Below are 25,946 nucleotides of genomic sequence, written 5' to 3' on the forward strand. Positions count from 1 at the left end.
TGCCGATGGGAGAGTGAAGGGTGGAACCAGCCTGCACACACACACACACACACACACACACACACACACACAGAGTGAGATGCTGAAGCAACGCTAGCTCACAGATCCGGGTGCTCACCCCAAACTAGGTCTGTCGTGGGCCTCTCCAGCCCTACTTGCATTAAAATCAACCACAACTTGAGATTTTACTCTTTATTGGCATAAAAACAAGTCCTCTGCCTCCCAAGTCTCATTCAGTAGCCAGGGACCCCATATCTGTCCCAGTCACCCTAGCCTGCATCTCTAAGGCTTTCAAATCAAAACACACAAACAAGCATAAAAAAGCATGTTGTAAAGGATAAATGTCCCAAGAACATATTATCATTTTGCAGACCTAAAACAACTAATTGACATTAATGGAGTTAAAGAAACTCCACTGAGAGGACATAAATTCTTCCAGGTAGGTAATGAAGTAAAGATTGCCAAAAAGTTTGTAAATTTTTATTCTGTTTGGAGAGTTTATGATAACTAAGGGGAGAATCTAATGCAGAATTCCCACCCACCAACCAGATTGATTCTTTCCTTCTGCCACCCAGCTCTGCATTACTGCCACCATGAGCCACTGCTACTGAGCTGAGTGAGTTGCATGCATCAAAAGTTTGAGATTGGGCTGGGCGCGGTGGCTCACGCCTGTAATCCCAGCACTTTGGGAGGCCGAGGCCGGTGGATCACCTGAGGTCAGGAGTTCAAGATCAGCCTGGCCAACATGGCAAAACCCCGTCTCTACTAGAAATACAAAAGTTAGCCGGGAGCAGTGGGACTTGCCTGTAGTCCCAGCTACTAGGGAGGCTGAGGCAGAAGGATTGCTTGAACCCAGGAGGTGAAGGTTGCAGTGAGCCAAGATCATGCCACTGCACTCTAGCCTGGGAGACAGAGCAAGACCCCTGTCTCAAAAAAAAGAAAAAAAGGTTTGAGATTGAGGTGGGGAAACAATTAAACAATTGAGAACCACAGTATTGTATTATAGGGTGACTTTAAAAGACACTAGGTCTGTTTTCATTAGTATGGCTCTTGCCTTCCAAATATAAGAGGAAATATGAGAAAAGGTTGAAGGTGGCATCTCCTTTCCAAGTGTAAGAGGAAATAGGAGAAAAGGTTGAAGATTGGAGGAGAATGCCAACATTACCAGCCTAGGTTTTCCTAAGCATGAGAAAAATTTCAAAGTTTTAGAAATTTGGTATTTGGAATTAGTACAGAAGAGACCGTCAAAGCTCTTCTTAAGGCAGTTGTATGTTAGTTGAAGGACCACATACATAGTCAAGAACTATTTTTCGTTTACAGTATTTGTGTCACACACGATATGAAACAAAAAGCTACATAATAATTACATTTGACACTTTCATGGCACCCTTCAAAACTTTCAAAGGATTTAAAAAACACTAGGTAATTCTGAGATGTGTGGTAATTAATTTTCAAAGGAAAGTTTGTCTTTATAAAGCTTCCATTGTTCCTTAGCACTCATGCTGATTACAATCATCAGTTTATTCCTCATGAAGGGTACGATCAGTATTATTGCCTCCAATTCTCCTGCTTTGAATTCTGGAGGGTGCTGGTATTGCACACACTTGGTATGGGAGGGAGAAGAACTTCCCTAAACCTCATCAGCTCTCTGGATTTCCAAGCCTGTATATATCAGATGCCCTTAGGAATAGTATGGTCACCCCAGCTGCCATCCTTCTGACTATGGAGCAGTGAAAAATAAGCCTCTGTAGCACTCAAACATATTTTGTCCATAGCTCAGGTGCAGGTGAAGCCTGAGGAGTCCTGGAATCGATGTGTCATGGCGACACATTCCTGAGCTCTGCCCCTCCCTGCTCTGGGTCACATTCCCTCTGAGATTAAGTGGCTATGTGAGTCAGGTTTGTTTTATTACAATCTATTATTATTTATGCTCACCACTCAAAGAAAAATAAGGAAAATTTATGTGGACAAATATCCCATAGTACTTCCTTCTATGTAATTACATCATTTTATATAATCCTTAAAGTCTTAATACACACACAACTAAATTGTGACTATAAAATGAGACTGCTTTTTCCTATTCTTTCCTCTTCTCTTTTCAACAGACTTCCCACTTTTTACATCCAAGTCAGTGTTGGCTCTTTTGAAAAGAGGTTATAGGCCCGGCACAGTGGCTCACATCTGTAATCCCAGCACTATGGGAGGCCAAGGTGGGCAGATCACTTGAGGAGAGGAGTTCGAGACCAGCCTGGCCAACATGGTGAAACCCCATCTCTAGCCGGGCATGGTGGCAGGCACTGATAATCCCAGCTACTCAGGAGGCTGAGGCATGAGAATCACTTGAACCTGGGAGGCAGAGGTCGCAATGAGCCTAGATCGCTCCACTGCACTCTAGCCTGGAAGACAGAGCGAGATTCCGTCAAAGAGAGAAAGAGAGAAGGAAGGAAGGAAGGAAGGAAGGAAGGAAGGAAGGAAAGAAGGAAGGAAGGAAGGAAGGAAGGAAGGAAGGAAGGAAGGAAGGAAGGAAGGAAGGAAGGAAGGAAAGGGGTTATAGTCATGTGATGAGCACTAGAAGCAACACAAAAAATCAAGGTATAGCCTTCCAATTTATAAGACAGCTCCTTGTGTTATCATATATGTTCTGGAGTATTTGTTTAAAAATACCTGTCTCCATATTTATGCTTTGTGTGTGCGTGTGTGTGTGTGTAGGTGTGTGTAGGTGTAGGTGTAATGTGCTGTTTGATCCTGAGTGCCACTACTGGGTTGAAGTTTTCCTGGTAGTGTTGCTTCAAAGACTCTCTTCTGTAACCATCCGGAGACCCATTCAGTACTACACCCAGGAGCAGACATAAAGCGTCAGCCCCCATCCTGCTTTTGAATTCATGATAGCTCCTTTATTCTCTATTTTCTGTAGCCTCAAACTTGTCATGTCACCTTGCCCTCCTCCCCCCACACACGGCCCTTTCCACCCCACCTCTCTGACTTGCACATCTCTTTCTGCTTTCTGGCTATAAATATATGTGTGTGTAGAATGAATTGATGAGCAAAAGAATGAACCATGGAATGCCCTACCCACGCATGATGAGCTAGTATTCTTAAGCAACATCTGTTTCTCTGAGGCCTGGGCTGCTATCACTGACATAGAAGAGCCAGGATGGTAGGTAGCTCAGAAAGCACATAAGCCTTATGGCCAGACAGAGCTAGGTTCAAATCCTGGCTCTGCTACGTAATAGCTCGTATAACCTGTGGCAAGTAATTTATCCTTTCTGAGACTATTTCTTCATCTGTAAAATAAAGCTAATACCTATTTCATGGAGTTATAAAGGGAATTGTGTGCTAACTGTCTGGCATGGAAGAGAGACACAGTCAATGCTGTATGTTATAATGCCATCTCCATTACTGCCCCCTCCCACCTCCCTCCCTTAGCCACCCTGCTGACTGGGGTAGAGAGGTAGAAAAAATGAGACCCACTCTTCACTGTATAGAGTCCTTGTCATCCATGTGCCACTATGTTTTCATAGCCTCTAAATTCATCACTGAATTGAATCCTTATCTGACTGGGTTTCCCTGTCCCCTACTCCACCCGGGACTGGGGAAAGCCTGGATAGTAATCTCGTTCCAGTAGAATGGCTGATCCTTAGCCTCATCTTCTCAAGTAAATCATCGACATTCCTGCCACGTTATCTGTTTCAACAGGCAAAAGGTAAATGGGATTGCTTTCACTGAGCACCTCCTATGTTCACAGCCCTGTGCTGAGATTGTTGGCTTCTCTTGGGAACTGAGCAGCACCTTAAAGATGTCCTTGCATGGCCAGGCACAGTGGCTCATGCCCGTAATCCCAGAACTTTGGGAGGCTGAGGTGGGTGGATCACCTGAGGTCAGCAGTTCAAGACCAACCTGACCAACATGGCAAGACCCTGGCTGTAATAAAAACACAAAAATTGGCTGGGCTTGGTGGCAGGTGCCTATAATCCCAGCTACTTGGGAGGCTGAGGCACAAGAATCGCTTCAACACGGGAGACAAATGTTGCAGTGGGCTGAGATTGTGCCACTGCACTCCAGCCTGGGCGACAGAGCAAGACTCCATCTCAAAAACAAACAAACAAACAAAAAAGATACTTTAGTATGAAAGCCAAGCATGCAGAAAGCCCCCTCCCCCCCCACCGCCCACACCACACACACACACACACACACACACACACACACACACACACACAAACAGCCTGGGATGGCCAGGAAAGTGTTTATCACAATACACCTGAACTGCCCAAACCCAGGTCTCTGTTTCTGCCTCAGATGCATGGCTGCTCCCACTGGTTCCCAATTTGACTTCATCTCTAGACTGTGGATTTCTGACTCTGCCTGGGATGGCTTTAGGTCCTATGCTTGAACCCTCAACACCAGCCCTAAGACAATCCTCTCATTAAAAAGAATCATAACAGCAATAGAAACCATTTATTGGGGACCTCATCTGAGCCAGAGATTGTAGTAGGTGCTTTATACATTTAGATTCTCAGATTACGGTCTAAACTTGATGTGCAAGTGAGAGCATCTGATACTGACCTGGCACAACCCTAGTCTCTGACTCCACCCAGCTCTCTCATTCCAAGAGCTGACCTCAATCACTGTGCAGTCCAAAAATAGAACCAGTTTATCAGTCAATCATGAAGTATGTATTAAGCAGCCACAGTTTTCTGAGCCTGTACTAGGCAATATGGGAAATACCAAGGAAGTATATGACGTGATCCCAGCCTCCAAGGAACTTAAAATATTCTAGGGGCAAAAAGACTTGTGCCTATGAAGTCGTTAAAGGTAAATACAAAACAGTGCAAAGTCAGATTCTCAACTATGCATAGCACAGTCTCCAACCTCTTAAGGAGATCTTGCCTCAAAGCGTTGTAGCTTCTCAAATACTATTGGTACAGGAGTAAATTGGTAAAAATCTTTCAGCAGGGCTATTTGGCCTTATCTTTTAACATTTTGCATTACACAACCACTGACCCAATAATCCTACTTCTATCTAGAAATACTTGCACAAATGTTCAAACATATATGTTCAAAGATGTTCACTACACACATTGCAATCGTTTGTGAATATGCATAATTGTGTATGTGTAATTGCAAAAATTAGCAAACAAAAAAGGCCGTTAACTATTGGAAATCCACATAGTGCAGTACCATGCCACTCTTAAAAATAATGGTATATGACATTCATACAGAAAAGAGCAGACCACTGCCTTCCTATATGTGGGTATATTTCAATGGAAATTTTACATTAAAATATTTTCTTGAGGCCGGGCACGGTGGCTCACACCTGTAATCCCAGCACTTTGGGAGGCTGAGGCAGGTGGATTGCTTGGGGCCAGGAGTTTGAGACCAGCCTGGCCAACATGGCGAAACCCCGTCTCTACTAAAAATACAAAAATCAGCCGGGTGTGGTGGTGTGCACCTGTAGCACCAGCTACTCAGGAGGCTGAGGCAGGGGAATCACTTGAACCCGGGAGGCAGAGGTTGCAGTGAGCCGAGATCGCACCACTGCACTCCAGCCTGGCGACAGAGTGAGACTCCATCTCAAAAAAATAAATAAATAAATAATTTTTTTTAAAAAAAAGAAGCTCTGGAAGCATATAGGCAGGAACAGAAAGGCAAGAAGGAGGCCTCAGAGCAAAAGAAGAAGGACAAAGACAAAAAAAAAAAGACTCGGAGGAGCAAGATAAGAGCAGGGATGAGAACAATGATGAACATGAAGAAAGGCTGGAAGAAGAACAGAATGAAGAGGAAGAAGTAGACAACCGAATAGGGTGGGAGACTGTGGCACCTTGGAAGATACCACTTGGGATGAGATGTGCTACATGTTTCTGTGAAACTTTTTAATGCTGGGCAGAGTAGTCTCAGGCAGAAGTGCCTGAAAAGATCAGAATAAAAACTGACATCAAAACCAGCACTTCCTAAACTCAAAGCACCTGAGTAGCAGAATCCTGTTTTGCTTCACCAATCTGAAGGTTATGACTTTTTGGCAAGAGGGATTCTGACCGGCTAAATTAGTCAGTTTGATCACTTTTGGTTACTTATATGTATGGTTAGGTGGGTTTTGATCCGCAGTCTTTCCTATTCCCCCAAATAAGTAATAATAACTTCCATGCTGCCTGCTGTGTTCCAGATCACAGAGGCAGCCAAGGCTCAGGAAAAATTGGGGCTTTGCTTATGGTCAGCCTATGTTTGATTGCACAGTCTTTGACAATAGTAGCTTACTAAGATTGGTCAGAACGAGTAAGCTTTAGGATACTACTAAAATGCTGTGGGAGAATAACAAAATCTGTCTCTTCACTTGACAGAAGCATTAACTGGGTTTTGTTTTCCATAGACCCACTGGGCTCAAAACCTTTCTATATTGCCTGTAGGTGTTCGACCTGCTGGGGTGGGGGTAATCTGGTCACAAATGTTCTTAAATCAGCAGTTTAGAATGTTATTCATCAAGCAAGGGTGCCAGTGTCTTACTTTTACAAAAGCAGATGGCATAATGTCACATGTACCTTACTCTCTGCTACTGTACAGCTTTAGGATTTGTCATCACCTCCTGGAGAGTGTAAAACCCCAGGCTTCCTCTTCTTGAAGTCCATCTCCCAGACTTGTGACTATGGCTTTTCATTCTTCAATTCATGATGAGTTCCAAATTTTATTTCCTCTAAACACAGCTTCCTCCCTCTGCACCTCTTACTTCCTTTCTCTTTTCTGCCTCTCCTCTGCTCCCCATCCCATTTTCTCCTCTCCTTCCTTTTCTCACTTCTGTCAGTCTAGGAGCTTTGATTACCTGCTTAGTACTCCAAAGTGTGAGTTCCTCTGATCTCTTGATTCCTTAGGTCTAATCTCATTGTGTTTGTTGTTGTTGTTGTTTGTTTGTTTGTTTGTTTTTGAGATGGAGCCTTGCTCTGTAGCCAGGCTGGAGTGCAGTGGCATGATCTTGGCTCACTGCAACCTCCACCTCCTGGGTTCAAGTGATTCCCCTACCTCAGCATCTCAAGTAGCTGGGACTACAGGTGCACGCCACCACGTCTGGCTAATTTTTTGTATTTTAATAGAGACAAGGTTTCACCATGTTGGCCAGTATGGTCTCGATCTCTTGACCTCATGATCCTCCCGCCTTGGCCTACCAAAGTGCTGGGATTACAGGCATGAGCCACCATGCCCAGCTTTGTTTGTTTATCTATATCTATACATATACACACACACACATCTATACATATATATAAATATATATATACATATTTTTTTTTTTAAGAGATGGGATCTCTGTCTCACTCTGGCCCAGGGTGGAGTGCAGTGGCATGATCATAGCTCACTGCATCCTTGAACACCTGGGGTCCAGTGATCCTCCTGCCTGAGCCTCCTGAGTATCTGGGACTACAGATGCGTGCCCCCAAGCCCAGCTAATTTTGTCTCATGTCTTCTAAAAATTATTTTGTGACGCCCCTCTGAACCTTAAGGGAAATCTGATGTTGCTCAGGAATCTAACTCTCCCCAAACCATCCTCTTTTTTTTTTTTTTTTTTTTTTTTTTTTTTGAGACGGAGTCTCGCTCTGTCGCCCAGGCTGGAGTGCAGTGGCGCGACCTCGGCTCACTGTAAGCTCCGCCTCCCGGGCCCACGCCATTCTCCTGCCTCAGCCTCCTGAGTAGCTGGGACCACAGGCGCCCGCCTCCGCACCTGGCTAATTTTTTTTTTTTTTTTTTTTTTGTATTTTTAGTAGAGACGGAGTTTCACCGTGTTAGCCAGGATGGTCTCCATCTCCTGACCTTGTGATCCGCCCGCCTCGGCCTCCCAAAGTGCTGGGATTACAGGCGTGAGCCACCGCGCCCGGCCCCAAACCATCCTCTTTAACTGCTTCTAAAATATCTCTGTTGGCCTTTCTTAGCCTTTTTCTGTTTCCATTCAGTGCTCCAAGCACTTTTCGTTTGTCTCTAAGTTGAGCACTTGGGGTTTGACAGGTAGTAACATGTAGTTTGACACTGTTAACTTGTTAAATAAATATAGTGAAAAGTTTGTGAGTGAAGAATGCTGAGAAGATTGTAATGCTTTGTACAAATAAAGAACACTCTTGTTAAAAAAAAAATATATATATATATATTCTCAATAATTAACTGTGTGCTGACAAGCAAGTGTCCCCTATATATTAAGCCTAACATTTACATTAATAAAATATAACTTTCAGGCCAGGTACAGTGGCTTGCACCTGTAATCCCAGTACTTTGGGAGGCCGAGGTGAGCAGATCAAGTGGGGACAGGAGTTCGAGACCACCCTGGCCAACATGGTGAAACCCTGTCTCTACTAAAAATACAAAAATTAGCCAGGCATGGTGGTGCATGCCTGTAATCCCAGCTACTCAGGAGGCTGAGGCAGGAGAATCACTTGAACCCAGGAGGCAGAGGTTGCAATGGGCCCAGATCACACCACTGCACTCCAGCCTGGGCAACAGAGCAAGATTCTGTCTCCATAAACAACAACAACAACAAAAGAATTAACACAGGAAGTGGGCTTTAAGAAGAATAGACTTTATTCTGAGTAATAGACAAAATAAGGAAGAAGCTGGAAGATAGCAGAGGTATGGTAAAGAAGGCATATATCTAGCTTAACTACAAAAAAAAGGCAAGCAAGAATGCCATTTTCTAATAATAAAGGCAGCTAGAACATGGAATGATAAAGAGTAATTGATGGAAACTGTGACATTGGAACTATAAAGAAGAAAATGCAATCAAGGCACATCCCTTGGCTTTACACTGAAAAATATTTATATACTTATAATAATGTAAACACTATCTTTATTGGTTTTCAACTTTTGGAATCTAACCTAGAGACAAATCACAGGAAATTTAACTATGATTACAAAGTATAAAGGAAATGTTAACAAACTTAATGTACAAGCGATAGCTTACAGAAGTTGGAAAGTAGACAGAATTAGGGGAGGTGGAAGGATGTATAGTGGCATTAATACTCTAATTTTTAAAAAGTGTACAATTAGAGATATTATCTATAGGTGAACAAGAAATAGAGGTTTACATACCTTGTATAAAGGCACAAAGAGGTCAGGCACAGTGGCTCATGCCTGTAATCACAGGGCTTTGGGAGCCTGAGGTGGTGGATTGCTGGAGTCCAGGAGTTCAAGACTAATTTGGGCAACATGGCGACACTTGTCTCTACAAAAAAATTAAAAAATTAGCTGGGCCTGGTGGTGCAAGTCTGTCATCCCAGCTACTCAGAAGGCTGAGGTGGGAGGATCACTTAAGCCCAGGAAGTCGAGGCTGCAGTGAGCTGTGATCACATCACTGCACTCCAGCCTGGGCAACAGAGTGAGACCTTGTCTCAAAAAAAAAAAAAAAAAAAAGGCACAAAGATAACCAAAAAGGCATACAAACAAAAAGATACCATTAGAATGATTGCCTCTGGGGAAGGAACCCAAACAGAGAAATTAAAACTAGTGATACATTAGGAGGAAGAAAAAGGCAGCGCTGCAGCAGAAGTGAGCTAAATCCCCACCTATCAGAGCAGGAGGTCAATAGAAGATGTCTAGAGCTGGTAAACCAAGGAAGGATTCAGAAAAAAATGGATTATTGCAACATTCCCCTTACTGGTCTCCCTGCTTCCCCCCAACCGCCTTTTAGTCTGTTATTCACAGAGCAGCTAGAGAGATTCTTTTGAAACCTACTTCCACCCATGACTTGTCCAATGGCTTGCTATCTCACTCAGAACAAAGGCCAAAGCCATGACAATGGTTTACTAGGCCTTATGCCATCATCTGCCTCACCATCCCCCAACCCCTGCAGCTCCTGCTACTCCCCCTTGCTCATTCCTCACCAGCCCCAGGAGCCTCCTTGCTGTTCCTTGAGCAAACTGGACATGTTCCCACCTCAGGACCTTGGCACCAGCCGTTCTTTCTGCCTAGAATTATCCTTCCCTAGACATTTGTATGGCTTTCTCTATCACCTTCTTCAGGTCCTTACTCAAATGTTCACTTCTCAGAGAGGTTTTCCCTGGCTACTCTATTTGTTTTTGTTTTTCAGACAGAGTCTCACTCTGTCACCCAGGCTGGAGTGCAGTGCTGCAATCTTGGCTCACTGCAACCTCCACCTCCCGGGTTCAAGCAATTCTCCTGCCTCAGCCTCCCAAGTAGCTGGGATTACAGGCACCCACCACAATGCCAGGCTATTTTTTGTACTTTTAGTAGAAACGAGGTTTCACCATGTTGGCCAGGCTGGTCTCAAACTCCCTACCTCCAGTGATCCACCTGCCTCGGCCTCCTAAAGTGCTGGGATTACAGATGTGAGCCACCATGCCCAACCAAGAGCAGAGATTTTCATCTGTTTTGTTGGCTATTCCATGCCCAGTGTTTAGAACGTTGACTGGCACACAGTAGGTACTTGCTTCGGGTTGAATAGTGTCCCCCAAAATTCATATACAGAAATCCCAGTACCTCAATATGAAACTATGTTTGGAGGTAAGGTCTTCACTAAAGTGATTAAATTAAACTGAGGCCATTGGGGTATGGCCCTGATCCAATATGACTAGTGTCCTTAGAAGAGGAAGAGACACCAGGGACACACATATACAGAGGGACAACCAGGTTTGGAGGCAGCAAGGCAGCAACCATCTGAAAGCCAAGGAGAGAGGCCTGGAACAGATCCTTCCCTGATGGCCTTCACAGGAAACCAGCCCTGCCAGCACCTTGATCTTGAACCTGCAGCCTCCAGAACTGTGAGAAAATTAATTTCTGTTGTTTAAGTCACCTAGTGGTATTTTGCGATGGCAGCCCGAGCAAACAGGCACAGTGCTCAACTAATATATTGTTTAAGTAAATGGATAAACAGGTGAATATATATGGCAGAAATCATTAGAAAAACCCAAACCAGAAACAGTTAAGTGGCAGTTCTTAGGGAATGGGACTACAGGTAGGCAGGGGCAAGGCAGGAGATAGTTGCTTTCTATTATGAGTGATTTTTATTTACATAAATGCATTATTATTATTATCATTATTATTATTATTTTCAAGATGGGTCATGCTGTGTCACCCAGGCTGGAGTGCAGTGGTACAATCTTGGCTCACTGCAACCTCAACCTCCCAGGCTCAAATCATTGTCCCACCTCAGCCTCCTGAGTAACTAGGACTATAGGTGCACACCACCATGCCCAGCTAATTTTTGAAAATTTTTTTGTAGAGATGGGGGTCTTGCTATGTTGCCCAAGCTGGTCTTGAACTCCTGGGCTTAAGCAATCCACCCTTCTCAGCCTCCCAAAGTGCTGGGATTATAGGTGGGAGCCACCTTACCCAGCCCAATGCATTATTTTGATAAAGATTTTTAAATGTTGATTTTTTGAGACAAGGTCTTACTGTGTTCCCCAGGCTGGAGTGCAGTGACTATTCACAGGCTCAATCATGGTGCACTATAGCCTTTAATTCCTGGGCTGAAGAGATCCTCCCACCTCAGCCTCTGGAGTACCTGGGACTACAGATGGGCACCACCACATCCAGCTTAGATGTTAATTTTTTAAAAGGGGTTTTTTGGGAGGCTGAGGCAGGCGGATCACCTGAGGTTGGGAGTTTGAGACCAGCCTGACCAACATGGAGAAACCCCGTCTCTACTAAAAATACAAAAATAGCTGGACATGGTGGCGCATGCCTGTAATCCCAGCTACTCAGGAGGCTGAGGCAGGAGAATCGCTTGAACCTGGGAGGCAGAGGTTACAATGAGCCAAGATCGTGCCATTGCACTCCAGCCTGGGCAACAAGAGCAAAACTCCATCTCAAAAAGAAAAAATAAATAAATAAATAAAAAGGTGGGGGGAATTTACAGAACAAAAAACATAAGTTTGTGGGGCTTTATACTAGTGGTTCTCCATGAGGGTGATTTTGCTCCCTTCCCAAGGGATATTTGCCAATGTCTAGAGACATTTTTGGGAGAGTGTTACTGGCATCAAGGATGCTGTTAAGCATCTTATAATGCACAGGACAGCTTGCCACAACAAAGAATTATTCAAACCAGAATGTCAATAGGGGCGAGGCTAAGGAACCCTGCTTTACATAAATGTGCGGATCATAGATGCAAAACAAGTTATTAGGGAGTGGTATGACTGTTTAGTAAACAGAGTCAACCTATGAGAAGAACATGATATAGGAAACCCACTATACTATCCCACAATACATTCTTTTTTTTTTCTTTCTCTCTCTCTCTTTTTTTTTTTTTTTTTTTTTTTTGAGACAGAGTCTTACTCTGTCGCCCAGGCTGGAGTGCAATGGCACGATCTCGGCTCACTGCAACCTCCGCCTCCTGTGTTCAAGCGATTCTCCTGCCTCAGCCTCCCGAGTAGCTGGAATTACAGGTATGCACCACCATGCCTGGCTAATTTTTGTATTTTTAGTAGAGATGGGGTTTCACCATGTTGGCCAGGCTCGTCTGGAACTCCTGGCCTCAAGTGATCCACCCACCTCGACCTCCCAAAGTGCTGGGATTACAGGCGTGAGCCACAGCACCCAGACCCACAATCCATTCTTTAGCGCCTCGGTTAGAGAAAAATTCTAGACCAAGTGATAGTTCCGACTGCAGTGCTAGGAATATAGGAAGCATAGTAAATACAGAGTTCTTTACTGACTTCTGTCCACAGGTCCTGTACAAGCCTTCATTATCTACAAATGCAAATCCCATATTACCTCACTCTCCCTTCACTGCCTCTTCCTGCCAATCTAATGCCTCCCCTTGCTCTTCACGAGTCAACACTCAACACTACCGTCTTTCTTTTATCCCAAACCCCAATTCCAACATTTCTCCCAGACCACAACTCATACTGTAATGCCTTCTCTACATCTCCTTTCTGTCATTTACACAGCACCTCTTTGATGAAATTCTCTCCAACTTCTTGGAAAAGAGTCAACAATTTCTCCCTGATTCCATCTTGCATAAAACCGCAACCCCCTCCTTGCTCAACAACCTACCAAAAGCACCTACTTTTTATACACATATGCAATAAATAAATATTAAACGTCTGGATGTGTTAGGTGTTCGGGTTCTTGTACACTCATGATAAAGGTGTCTGTGTTCATGTTATGCCCAGCTAGAAGTGGTTTAGACAAATGTCTGCTGATCTGGTCTGGGAATATGATTTCTAAGGAGGAGTTTGAGAAGGAACAAGGGTGGTCACTGTTCCATGCTACTACTTGGAACATTAGTTTTTCACCTTGAAGAGCAACACTTTTTTGCTGCCAGGTACTGAGAGCTTGCTAAGGAGGGGGAAATGTCCTGTTCCAGAATCAATGCACTGTGGAATATCTGTAAAAGGAAACATAAGAAACTTGTAATAGTGGTTACCTTCAGGGGAAGGAACTGGAGAACTTGGAAATAAGGGAGAAAGAGAGACCTAATATTCAGTGTATGCCCTTTGGTAACTTTGGAACTTTGCTCCATGTGCATATATTAGCTATACGAAAATATTAATTTTATATCAGTATATTGTACAAAGCTATACTTTTATTTTTTGAGACAGAGTCTTGCTCTTGTTGCCCAGGCTGGGGTGCAGCGGCACGATCTCAGCTCACTGCAACCTCCGCCTGCTGGATTCCAGCAATTCTCCTGCCTCAGCCTCCCAAGTAGCTGGGATTACAGGCATGTCCCAACACACCCGGCTCATTTTTATATTTTTAGTAGAGACGGAATTTCTCCATGTTGGCCAGACTGGTCTTGAACTCCTGACCCAGGTGATCCGCCCATCTCGGCCTCCCAAAGTGCTGGGATTACAGGCGTGAGCCACTGTGCCCGGCCAAGCTATACTATTTGGATCTTAAGTCAAACCTCTACACAGCTACAATTGGATGTAATATTATCATATTTCTTATATTTAAAACTGAGGTATTAAATATGTATTTCAGCAATCTATTAGACTCTGAATACCACACTGTGAAAAGACTAAAAAGAAATTAGGTCAGGTGTGGTGGTTCACACCTGTAATTCCAGCACTTTGGAAGGCCAAGGCAGGTGGATCACTTGAGCCAAGGAGTTCAATGTCAGTCTGGGCAACGTGGCAAGATCCCCATCTCTACAAAAAAGTCAAAAAATTAGCTGGCCAAAGTGGTGCACACCTGTAGTCTCAGCTACTTGGGAGGCTGAACTGGGAGGATTGCTTGAGCCTGGGAGGATCGCTTGAGCCCAGGAGGTCAAGGCTGTTGTCAGCTATAATCACACCACTGTACTCGCACCCAGGAAACAGAGGGAGATTCTGTCTCAAAAAATAAATAAGAATAATTGGAGGTCTGAAAAAGTTGCAGTGACAAAATTTTAATTACATTTCAATGTACGATATATAATTGATTGATCAGGAGTTTTAAGTACTCTAATACAGATTACAAGTGAAGAAGACCATTTTATCAAGGAATACATAGTTCCCTGTCTTGTTTTAATTTGGGTATAATAAGGACAGAGACCAAATACCTTGGGGTAAAAGAATGCTTTATTGAGAACTCCTTTTCCTCAAAATTTCTGCCTTTTCCCAGTGACTATAAGACCAAATGTCACAAATTTTAAACACACACACACACACACACACACACACACACATATACACACACACTGAAATTTCCCTTGTCCAAACTGAGAGTCTAACTTGAAGATACACTCCTTTTTCATCTGACTTCTAAGGCCTGTCTAAACTTGAGGATGTCTACCAAACCTCTGGCCATCCAAGACAAATGGTCCCCATTCTTTTTTTTTTTTTTTTTTTTGTCTTTTCTTTTTACTTTATTTCTTCTAAAAAAAAAAAATGGGACACATGTGCAGAACATGCAGGTTTGTGGAACCAACCCAAATGCCCATCAATGATAGACAGGATAAAGAAAATGTGGTACGTATACACCATGGAATACTATGCAGCCATAAAAAGGAATGAGATCATGTCCTTGGCAGAGATATGGATGAAGATGGAAACCATCATCCTCAGCAAACTAACACAGGAACAGAAAACCAAACACCGCATGTTCTCACTCATAAGTGGGAGTTGAACATTGAGAACAAATGGCCCCCATTCTAATATACCTTCCCCAGGCAAGTCCAGGAAATTAGTTTTCATTCCCACTGATGAGCCTCACTCTACTGGCACCTCCCAACACATCTTGCTTCTAATCTCTGAATTCATTTGCACAAAAGCTAAACTGAAGACTAATTTCAAAAGGTGATGTGAGTATGAAAAAAAAAAAAAGAAGAAGAAGAAGATGGAGAAGAAGAATGTGCTTTTTAACCTTTCTCTTCTAAATGGGGAAGGTATCAGGCTAAGCAGAATCCCAGTCATGCTATCTACCTTACCTGGAGCTATTCCGTATACTTTCTGTCCCTCTACTCTCTGTGTTTCTGTTCTGGGTTAGATAGATATCCCATCAGTTATTACACTTATCTGTGGCAATTTAATCTCTCTCTATTTTTTTTTTTTTTTTTTTTTTGAGACAGAGTCTTGCTCTGTCATCCAGGCTGGAATGCAATAGCGTGATCTCAGCTCACTGCAACCTCCACCTTCCAGGTTCAAGCCTTAGCCTCCTTAGTAGCTGGGATTACAGGCACGCACCACCACACCCGGCTAATTTCTGTATTTTTAGTAGAGACAGGGTTTCATCATGTTGGTCAGGCTCGTCTCGAACTCCTGACCTCAAGTGATCCACCCACCTTGGCCTCCCAAAGGCGTGAGACGCCGTGCCTGGCCTAATCTCTCTAATTCTAAAATAAAAATATCAGGCTGGGCATGGTGGCTCACACCTATAATCCCAACACGTTAGGAGGTCGAGGCAAGAGGGAGTTCAAGACCAGCCTGGGCAACATGGTGAAACCCCATCTCCACAAAGAATACAAAAATTAACCAGACATGGTGGCACATGCCTGTGGTCCTAGCTACTTGGGAGACTGAGGTGGGAGGATCACTTGAGCTTGGAAGGTCAAGGCTGATGTGAGCCATGATCACACCACTGCACTCCATCCTAGATGACAGAGAGACTCTGTCTCAAATAAATACATAAAATAAAAAGTCATCTCTTCACCCTTACTAAATCTATTCCTATCTAACAATAGCTTAATTGGTTGTGCATGTACACTGACTGTTGTATAGGCTGCTCAGGCTGCCATAACCAAATACCACAGACTCACTGGCTTAAACAACGCAAATATATTTTCTCAGAGTTCTGGAGACTGGAAGTCCCAGATCAAGGTGCCAACCAATTTGATTATTTGAGAGTGCCCTCTTCCTGGCCTACAGAAAGCCTCCTTCTTACGAAATAGGAAAGAAGAAACAGCAGCATCCTATTCTCGCACCCTTTAACCAAGGAAGTGCTGAGATGCTAGTAAAGTCTTGTATCAAAGCAAACAAATGCCACAACATTGATTTGTCTTCTTTGAATCGCCATTCCTCCTAATATCCACTAGGTCAAAACTCTGCCTGGGAGACTAGAATACAGACACTGGCCTACCCTGTCCTATTCTGATTGCAGGTTCACAGGAAAATGGTAACTATGTCCATTTAACTCACTCTCTACAGTATTGTTGGGCAGAGAAGCATTTAACTGCTTTTGATGACGACGATTATAGAGAAAAATGAAATATAAATGGCTACTGACAAGTCTCATTGTAGCAACTTTTATAACCCCATTATTAAGGAGACGAATATTTCCATATTCCTAAACAAGAGGTAATAACATGTCTAAAGCCTCTTTGCCCCTCACTTATTTTGTTAAAATGCTATTCTCATTTATTCTCCATCTTTTCCCCCTTGGTGTGCATTAGTTACTATGGAAACATCAGGATATCATAGTTTGGGCTTATCAGCATTCTCAAGTTCTATTAGAGTATGAAGGCAATTTACATCAAGGTGTTGGAGAAGGGGGTTGTTGCTGAGGCTTACAAATGAATGAAAGAGAAAATAAAATGTATGGCACAGCCAGACAAACACAGGCCTTATTCAGACAGCACCAGAGAAGCGTTAGGAGTTCATCTCATCTGCCCAATTTATCTACCAGAATCCTGACTGTAATCAATGAGGTCTATCAAGTAAAGATACTTATGTATAACAACACCACCATGAGTTCTTTCAACTCAGAGCTTTAGCAGAAGAGTTTTAAAAATTAGTTGAGTGACTGAACAACACACACTACAGAATTTATTATATGCACATTACTGAACAATTGACTTCGTTATAACCAAATACACACACACACACACACACACACACACACACACACCAAGTACCTCGAATATGAAGTCCACATTCCAACCATCAGATTAACCAGCCTACATGTATCTGTATCTATTCTTTCCACGTTTCATCCTATTACAATATATGAGAGTCCCAGAAGAGTTCAACCACATTTATGATTTCAACTATCACCCATATGCTGAAGATTTCCAAATAGATATTTTGATCCCAGACCTCTGCCCACTTGTGTGTGGGTATCTAGTATGTATCTCCACTACAATGCCTCACATACAATTAAAACTGAATTTATCTTGTGTATTAGTCAAGGTTATTGAGGGTTCTCCAAGATATATATATATATATATAAAATGAGAGAGACAGAGATTTATTATAAGGAATTGGCTCATGCAGTGGTGGAGACTGAGAAGTCCCATGATGTGCCATCTGCAAGCCAGAGATCCAAGAGAGCTGGTGGTATAGTTCCAGTCCAAGTCTCCTGAGAACAAGGAGAAGCAAGGTGTAAGTTCCAGTTCAGCTGCAAGAGAAGACCAGTGTCCCAGCTCAGAAACAATCAGGCAGAGAAAATGAATTCTCCCCTACCCTGTCTTTTGTTCCATAAAGGCCTCCAACAGATTGGAAGAGACTCACCCACACTGAGGAAAGCAATCAGTTTTACTCAGTCTACCAATGTAAGTGTTAATCTCATCTACAACCACCCTCACAGACACCCACAGAATAATATTTAGCCAAATATCTGGGCACCCTTTGTTCCACTCAAGTTGACACATAAAATTAACCACCACATCATCTCCCCTCTGGAACTAGATAGTACCCCATATTCTTTACTCCAGTTGTGATATCACATCCGCCCAATCACTCAAGATAGAACTCTTCAAATCACCTTTGCCTCCTCCCTCTCCCTTATTCACTGTATTAGGTTAATCACTAAGTCCTACAATTTTATTTTATTTTTTTTATTTTTTATTTATTTTTTTTACGGTGTCTCACTCTGTAACCCAGGCTGGAGTGCAATGGTGCAATCTTGGCTCACTGCAACCTCCATCTCCTGGGTTCAAGAGACTCTCCTGCCTCAGCCTCCTGAGTAGCTGGAAGTACAGGCACCCGTCATCATCCCTGGCTAATTTTTGTATTTTTGTAGAGATGGGGTTTCTCCATGTTGGCCAGGCTGGTCTTGAACTCCTGACCTCAGGTGACCCGCCCACCTTGGCCTCCCAAACTGCTGGGATTACAGGTGTGAGCCATCGCGCCCAGCCAAGTCCTGCAAATTTTACCTTCTAAAAAATTCCTCAAATTTGTCCCTGCCTTGGCTGGGTGTGGTGTCTCACGCCTGTAATCCCAGAACTTTGGAAGGCCAAGGCAGGTGGATCACAAGGTCAGGAGTTTGAGACCAGCCCGGCCAACATAGTGAAACCCCGTCTCTACTAAAGATACAAAAAAATTAGCTGGTGTGGCGGCATGCACCTGTAATCCCAGCTACTCGGGAGGCTGAGGCAGGAGAATCACTTGAACCTGGGAGGCAGAGGTCGCAGTGAGCCGAGATCTCGCCATCACATTCCAGCCTGGGTGACAGAGCGAGACTCCATCTCAAAAAAAATATAGATATATATATATTTTGTCCCTGCCTGTATATTTCTGTTACCCATGCCAGTGATCACAGTTCACTGCAGCCTCAACCTCCTGGACTCAAGCCATCCTCCCACCTCAGTTTCCCTAGTAGCTAGGACCACATGGGCACCCCACCGCCACCATACCCAACTAACTTTTTTAATTTTCATAGAGACAGGATCTCCCAATGTTGCCCAGGGTGGTCTCAAACTGGGCTCAAGCGATCCTCCCACGTTGGCCCCCCAAAGTGCTAGAATTACAGACATAAGCCACTGCACCTGGCTTATATTTCTTTTTTGACATTATCTATTAATGCTATGAGAGACAAGGAATTATTTTTGAAACAGTCTCACTCTGTCGCCCAGGCTGGAGTGCAGTGGCACCAGCATAGCTCACTGCCACCTTGACCTCCCCAGGCTCAGGTGATCTTCCTGCCTCAATCTCCTGAGTAGCTGGGACCAGAGTTGTGCACCATCATATCTGACTGATTTTTTGTATATATTTTGTTTTTGTTGTAGAGATGGGGTTTCATCAGTTGCCCAGACTGATCTCAAACTCCTGGGCTCGAGGGATCTGCCCACCTCAGCCTCCCAAATTGCTGGGATTACAGGTGTGAGCCCCCATGCCCAGCCAGAGATGAGGATTAAGCTCAATTCCACCATTCCTACCTTCCATCCACTCCTTCCAATAAAGTTGTAGCATTATTTTTATTTCCTCTAATAGGAATCTTTTTCACTTTAAATAACATACATCCACTTATATTTTCTGTTTAATCAACCATAGATAGTATCTCCTTAACAACTTACTTTGCAAGATGAAGATATATTAGTGTTCTATATTTCTCTCTAACTCTCCTTACCCCTACCACCCAACCTATATCCGTTTCTCCACATCTCTATTTTCACCCTTTTCCAAGCCATCATCTTAACAAGCCAGGTGCTCCAATGAACCACCCAGGGAATGGTGATGAAGTGGATGAGGACAAAGTGATGGTAAAGCAGCTTCATGGGTAGGAAACTCACATCTCTAAGAAATGCTGTGCAGAATTCGTTAGCATCTCTGAATTCTTGGAACATAAGAAAAATCGCACTAAAAATCCACCTGTCCTCCCCATGAATGACAGCATGGAGCCAGTGCCTTCAGAGGACTTTTGTACAGCTGTACCAAGCCACCAGTCACCCAGTTCAAGCAGCGACAGTCCCAAGGAAAATGGTGGCAGCTAAGGGGACATAAAGGAGAAGCTGGGTGCAGAGTCTGTCTTGCACTTAAAGACAGAGACTGCCCTACCATCCGCACCCCAGAACATAAGCTATTTACCCAAAGGCAAAGTGGCCAATATTAATGTGACTCTTCAGGCATTACAAGGAGACAAGGGAGTGGTAAATCAGTTGAGCTCATATGTGCTGCTGGCCCCTCTGCCCAGCGCCAACAGCATCTTTTCAACGACAGCAGATCCAGCTCACTGAGCAGATCTGCATTCAAGTGAACTCATGGGCCTCCCACATCCTCCACTCAAGCTAATACCCTGAAGACCTTAGACAGCCACATGTCCAAGCAAGTTTCTGCAGCTGTGGCTTTGCTCAGCCAGAAAGCTGGAAGCCAAGGTCTGTCCCTGGACACCTTAAACAAGCCAAGCTATCTCACCAATTTCCCTTCTGCTGCCAGCTCTGTGACCCCATGGCTGACACCCTTCACCCTGAAGCTGGATAGGACACGTGTGATCCTGAACATTGTGTCTCAGCTCCCAAGTGCTTTGCTACCTCGGGCTTGGGTTCTGTGCTCTTCCAGAGTCCTTTCTCTACTGTGGCATTATACCCATCCAAGAAAGAGAAAGATAAGCCACCAAACATCTGAGATGTATGTCGAACCCAAAGACGAGGCCATCCTCTACAAGCACAACTGTAAGAACTGTAGCAAGGTTTGGGAGACTGGTATCTCCTTGCAGATCCATTCCCACATGCATACTGGAGAGAGACCCTTCATGTTCTCTGTGTGTGGTCACGGCTTCACCACCAAGGGTAACCTGAAGGTACACTTTCATCAATATCCCCAGGTGAAGGCAAATCCCCAGCTGTTTGCCAAGTTCCAGAACTAAATGGTAGTAGGCAATGTCACCCCATGCACTCTCTGTACCTGTCCCCATAGATGAATCCAGTCTCTCTTTAGACAGCAAATTTGTCCTTGTAACAAGGACCCCCTCCATAGAACTATCTCAAAATCTTTCTTCGGGCGCTAACCCCAATGACCACATGGGTGGCTCATTGCTGGGCCTTCTCCAGAAAGTGAGAGTGGACCCACACTCCCTGGGGTGGGGCCAAACCATAATTCCCCAAGGGTTGGCGGCTTTCAAGGGAGTGGGACCACCAAGCCCGGGTCAGAGACCATGAAATTGCAGCAGCTGGTAGAGAACAGCAACAAGGCCACTTCTGACCCCAGTGAATGTCTCATTTGCCACCGAGTCTTAAGCTGCCAAAGGTCCTTCACAATGCATTACCTCCCTTGGGAAAACTGGCCTCCATACCTTGTCTACACAGTCCCTGTACAGGGCTTCTGATAGGTAAGTAAAGAATGTTGCTTTCTAACAGGTCCAGGAGCCCCAAGTTATCTTGGGACCTCAAGAGAAGAGGAAATTTACCCAACTCATAGGTATTTGATGGTACAAACCCATGGATGGGTTCGGCTTTAAAAAAAAGTCTTACCTGGCCGAAACTGTGGTTCATGCCTGTAATCCCAGCACTTTGGGAGGCCAAGGCGGGCAGATCACGAGGTCAGGAGATTGAGACCATCCTGGCTAACATGGTAAAACCCCGTCTCTACTAAAAAAAAAAACACAAAAATTAGCCGGGTGTGGTGGCACGTGCCAGTAGTCCCAGCTACTCGGGAGGCTGAGGCGGGAGAATCACTTGAACCCGGGGGCGGAGGTTGCAGTGAGCTGAGATTGCACCACTGCACTCCAGCCTGGGCAACAGAGCAAGACTCCATATAAAAAAAAAAAGAGGCTTATCTAAGATTCCTTATGGAACAGAGTTCTGTCAAAGACAGTTTTAAAAGCTTAGTTAAAAATAATTGTTCTTGAAGCCAAGGCAGGTGGATCGCTTGAGGTCAGGAGTTCAAGACCAGCCAGGCCAATATGGTGAGACCCCGTCTCTACTAAAAAATACAAAAATTAGCTGGGCGTGGCAGTGTGTGCCTGTAATCCCAGCTACTTGGAAGGCTGAGGCCCAAGAATCGCTTGAACCCAGGAGGCGAAGGTTGCAGTGAGCCAAGATCATGCCACTGCACTCCAGCCTGGGTGACACAGTGAGACTCCATCTCGGGAAAAAAAAAAAAACTAACAATTATTATTATTATTGCTGCACTTTATACAAATAATCAGGCCAAGTATAATAAAGCAAATTAGTCTTACCATGATTTGTCTTTAGTAAAAATGGGAGACTGGAGAGAGAAAAATTGTTTCAAGAACGATGATACACCTGTTATTAAATTATAGTCTCATTCGTTGTTTTTAAGTTTTTCCCACAATTTAGACTAACCGTGCTTATTCCTGTGAACCAACCAGTGATCTCTGGCTGCTGCTCAGAAGAAACAAGAGGGATAGGTAATGTAAAAATCTGGGTCAGTATTCTAATTCTGGGCACCTATTAGATTCAGCTAGCAACACCATATCCATATTATTGTTGTACTCTTTGTGTAGGAACGCAGGATAAGCTTACTCAACATTTTCTTAAATTGAATACTTATTACAGATATCACCTTTTGTCAGAACTCAAGAGTTATGGATGGACGTCACCATACTTACACTTTCTGACTGAGCTCCTCTCTACCCTGAATACAAGAGACCCTAATAGGTAGGCAGGAATATCATTGCCCAATTCAGCCTGAAGAAGTTACAGAAGATGGATCTTCGTCTCTCGATAACCCTTAAGATTAAGGGTTCCCGGCCAGGCACGGAGGCTCACACCTGTAATCCCAGCACTTTGGGAGGCCGAGGCTGGCGAATCACCTGAGGTCAGGAGTTCAAGACCAGCCTGGCCAACATGGCGAAACCCCGTCTCTACTAAAAATACAAAAATTAGCCAGGCATGGTGGCATGCACCTGTAGTCCCAGCTACTTGGGAGGCTGAGGCAGGAAAATCGCTTGAACCCGGGAGGCAAAGGTTGCAGAGGGCCGAGATCGCGCCACTGCACTCCAGCCTGGGTGACAGAGCAAGACTCCATCTCAAATAATAATAGTAATAATAATAATAATAATAGATTAAGGATTCCTTTGTAAAAGGCAGGGGAGAAATATGTCAGAGGTGTTCAAACCAGAGTGCCTCCATCCTGAATAGGGGCTGCGTAAAATGAGGCTGAGACCTACTGGGCCGCATTCCCAGGAGGTTAAGCATCCTAAGTCACAGGATAAGATAAGAGGTCAGCACAAGATACAGGTCACAAAGACCTTGCTGTTAAAAACAACATGTGGTAAAGCAGCAGGCCAAATCCCACCCAAACCAAGATGGTGAGGAAAGTAACCTCTGGTCCTCCTCACTGCTCATTATATGCCAATTATAATACATTAGCATGCTAAAAGACACTCCCACCAGCACCATGACAGTTTACAAATGCCAAGGCAACGTCAGGAAGTTACCATGTATGGTCTAAAACGGGGAGGGACCCTCAGTTCTGGGAGTTGCCCAACCCTTTCCCGGAAAACTCATGAATCAACCGCCACTTGTTTAGAATGTAGTCAAGAAATAACCACAAAAATAGCCAACCTGCAGCCTTCAAGGCTGCTCTGCCTATGAAATAGCCATTCTTTTATTCCTTTACTTTAATAAATTTCCTCTCACTTGGAAAAAAAATACATTACCACACCCACACTGGGGAGAGACCCATCCAATGTGAAATTTGTGGCCAACCTTTTTCTACCAGAGGCAACATAAAGACACTTCTCAGGGTTCACTGAACCAACTTATCCATAAGTACATAACCCCATTAGTCAAAAGAAATTTACCAACATGGTCATGTTGCAACAACATATTTGGATGAACATGGGCACTCAGATTCCCAGCATGCCCCCGCCAGAGAATCCTGGTGATTTTAGGGGTCCTGAGCCAATGATGGTCAGTGAGAATGGTAATACAAGTGCCATCTGCCATGATGATGTTGAAAGAAGACACCACTGTGGACAAAGTCAGCATCCAGGATGCCCCCAGTAGCTACTCAAAGGTCCTCATACCTCTTCTTAGCATCCACTTAATATCACCTACCTTAGGGTTTGCCATGAAGGCTTCCCTAGCAGTCACCAGGAAAGTGGGTCCTGTTCTTTCTGGCCTGCAGTGGCAGAGGAGCTGAAAAAACAATTTAGTGGAGAGCAACAGTTTAATGACTCATTCTCACTGATGGGACACCAGAACTATTAGCCAAACTCCAGATGCTGTGGAAACCACATCCTTCCAAGCACACTCCCTGGCCAGTAGCCAAGCAGAAAGCATTATGTCAAAGTCTCCAGATGCTGGGGGCAAAGCTGAGCACCCCAAGAACAGCCACACTGAGATGGGCCACCTCCCATCAACGTTTTTCTAAGTCCAGTCAACCTATGTCAAAGTTCAAGTTTTGACAGGCTTGGTGACCAGTGCTTGTAATCTCAGCTACTAATGAGACTGGGGCAGGAGGATCACTGGAGCCCAGGAGTTCAAGGTTGTGGTAAGCTATGATTGTGCCACTGCACTCCAGTCTGTGCAAAAAGGAGAGACCCTGTCTCTAAAAAATAAAAATGAAAAGTTGAAGTTCCTGGTGATACAGCTAGGAGACAGGGAAACACTGGGTAGAAGAGGGCAGTTCCCCAGCAAAGGTCCCACCCTCAAGCCTGGATACCCACAGCCCTAAGTAAGAACAGGCGTTCATGTTTTCATGTCAAAAATGTTGCCTTTTGGCCCATCACACCCCCTATCCTGCACCCATATAAACCCCAAACCCGAGGCTCCAGAAGCAGGAGATGAGGAGATGAGGAGACAAATGGCAGAATGGCACGGCACAGGAGAGAAGAGAAGAAACATCAGGAGGAGTTTGGCTGGGAATGGTTGGAGAATCAGCCACTGGATGGCCAAACTCCAGGGGAAGATCATCTTCCCACTCCATCCCCTGTCCAGCTCCTCATCTATCCCACTGAGAGCCACCACCACCACCTAATAAAACTCTGCATTATCCATCCTTCAAGTCCATGTGTGACCTGATTCTTCCAGGATTCTGGACAACAACTCAGGACACAGAAAGCTGTCACACTGGCCCTCTGCCTTTGCAGAAAGGTAGAGGGTCCACTGAGCTGATTAACACTTAAGCTATCTGCAGATGGCAAGGCTAAAAGGGCGCACTATAACACACGCCCACTTGGGCTCCTGCACCTGTCTGTCTGTTTACTCCCCCTCCTGTAAGAGGTTTGAGCAGCAGTGTCGACCAAACAGACAAGCCACACCCCTGTCACACGACCTGTGAGGGGGCTCAGGGAACTCTCCGCTTTCACTGGCACATTTGTTGGATCCTCAATCATGTCCCTGGTGTTAGTGGCCCAGCCACACTGACCAGGCCAAGCAACCCAGCTGCACACAGTGTGAGAAGAACTTCTCGTCCACTAGTGCTCTTGAGATTCACAAGTGGACTCACACTAGAGAATAGCCTTTTGTGCGCAGCATACATGGGCAAGCTTTTACCGCCAAAGGCAACTTGAAGGTCCACTGTATGACTCATGGAGCAAACAATAACTCAGCATGCCAGAGAAGGAAGCTAGCCATTGAGAACACTGTGGCTCCATTAGGTATGAATGGAAAGAATCTCAGAAATGTTTCCAGGAAATCCTGGCCCCTTCAGTGAAGGTGGTGGAACCAATACACCAACATGCTTAACAGTAATCTTGTCATGAAGACCAGCAAGATCTCTATGACCCAGAGTGGTGGTGTTCCCACACTCTCAGTTTCTGTGGGGGCCAACTCTGCTGTGAATAACACTACTGAGTCCAAGATGGATGGCTCCCAGTCAGGTATCAATGCCAATGTGGAAAAACCAGGTGCTACTGAGACTGTTCCCACACACTGGTTCCCTCACTTCCTGGAAGAAAACAAGATTGTGGTCAGCTAA

At 44.5% G+C, this 25,946-nt stretch overlaps 1 pseudogene; it reads left to right on the top strand.

Moving 5' to 3' along the window:
* Positions 1–5: 5 nt before the first annotated feature.
* LOC100423195 (sal-like protein 4) lies at positions 6–25,946 on the top strand (annotated as a pseudogene).

This window comes from Macaca mulatta, chromosome X (genome assembly GCF_049350105.2).
Source record: "Macaca mulatta isolate MMU2019108-1 chromosome X, T2T-MMU8v2.0, whole genome shotgun sequence".
NCBI classification, from domain to species: domain Eukaryota; kingdom Metazoa; phylum Chordata; class Mammalia; order Primates; family Cercopithecidae; genus Macaca; species Macaca mulatta.